Here is a 1,955-nt window from a genome sequence, read left to right on the forward strand (position 1 = left end):
AAAGCCAATCTGTAATTGTATATCAACTAAGTCAAGAAATAATTCAGAATTCTGAGAAAACAGAAAAGAATGTGGGAAGAACATACCATCCCAGCAGCTTTATTCACCATGACCTCAAACTGGAAAATACCCAAATGTCCATCAATAATGCAATAGAGAAACAGTGTTATATTTATCCAATAGAATAAAATATAGCAAAAATTTAAATACTATTTTCAAAATCATAGATGGATGAATCTCATAAACATAATGTTGAACAAAAGAAGCCAAACACAAGAGTACACACTAGGAGATAAACAAGCGTGAGTCATCTTAGTGTTGTGCGCTGGGCTCAGCCTCCCGATAACCAATATTGTGCTGGTTATTATTGTGGTTCTTATTATGATTGCAAGACATCCTCAGCAACAACCCTCAGGAAACATTGAAAAGACACAGGTTTATTGACTCAGCACACATGGGCCAGAGCCTCAACTTTTATTGGGGTAGAGAGTGGGGGCCTAGTATTTCATGGGCTCACTCTTCGTTGTTGAATTTAAAACATAAAGCAGGAACTTAAAGTGCAGGAAGCTCAAAGTGGTCAGTTATTGAAATCAACCAAGAGCCTGGGGCTGGGGGGCTAGAGGAAGGGAGAAGCTGCCTGTTGCCTGGCTCTTTATCTAGCCCCTGTATCTGGCCATGTGTTATTCAAGATAGCCAAATTTGAAGTGGGCGCCTCAGCAATCAAAGTTTAGGCAGGTATTTGCATAATAAAGAAGAAAAACCAACTGTCAGGACTTACATTAGTTACTTTGAGGATATGACACAGAGGTAAAGAACTGACCATAATGCCCTTTATGACACAAACATACACCCCTTTTCTATATAAGTCTAAAATACTCGTTTAAATCCTTGAAATGATGTAGGCCTCAGTGTATCTTCTATAAAATTAGGAGTAGAATGAGAACTTTCCAAGGCCCCTTTCAACAGTGTGTGTATGGTTCTGTGATAGGGAGAAAGAGCAAGGGAAACTTGCGTCATTGGCACAGGTCACCACCAGGGGGCAGAAGAGAGCATTTGGGGATTATGTAACATCCATCCAAGGGGTGTAGAAAGGAAGAATGAAGATGAGGAGCTGGTCACACCTCTCTTGAGAGCCCTGTGGTGTGAGACCAGCACCTGAAGATGCTACTGCTTCTGTTGCTTCTGGGGCCTTGTATGAGTCTTATTATCTGAGTAGCTTGAATGAGTGTGTGTGGGTGTTGGCATGAGTGAAGTGGTGGCCAGCGATTGTGGATTTGTGTGCTGATCATAATGAGAGGGGAAACCTGCTGTGGAGTGGAAACAGTAAAGTGAGAAGTCACCAGTCAGAGCAGATTGGGGGTAGGTTGGGGGGTTTATGATCCAAGGAGTCTGACAGAAAGATTTTACAAAACAAACAGGACTCTGGGAGCTGGGAGAAAGGCGAGGGGTCTAGATCATGAGTTCCCTGCCTGAGGTCACATGGGGCTGGTCCTGCTGGCCTCCTTCATCTCTCTGACCTCTGTTTCAGCAGGCTCTGGGCTCGGTGCTCTCGTCTCTCAACATCCAAGAAGGGCCATTCCTATCAGTGGAGCCTCTGTGACGATCCAGTGCCGTACTGTAGACCTTCAAGCCTTAACTATGTTTTGGTATCGTCAGTTCCCCAAACAGGGCCTCATATTGATGGCGACTTCCAATATGGGCTCCCCCGTCACATACGAACAAGGTTTTACCGAGGCCAAGTTTCCCATCATCCATCCGAACCTAACATTCTCAACTCTGACAGTGACGAGTGCCCATCCTGCAGACAGCAGCTTCTACCTCTGCGGTGCTAGTGACACAGCGCTGGGCAGAGATCAGAGGCCCAAGCAAGAACCTTTGCCCCTCTTCCCCACCACCAAACCCATGGAGCCCTGTGGAAGGAGGTGTGCAGAGAGAAAACCACAGCTCCTCTGATG

The sequence above is a fragment of the Myotis lucifugus genome, unplaced genomic scaffold, assembly GCF_000147115.1.
Source record: "Myotis lucifugus unplaced genomic scaffold, Myoluc2.0 scaffold_141, whole genome shotgun sequence".
NCBI classification, from domain to species: domain Eukaryota; kingdom Metazoa; phylum Chordata; class Mammalia; order Chiroptera; family Vespertilionidae; genus Myotis; species Myotis lucifugus.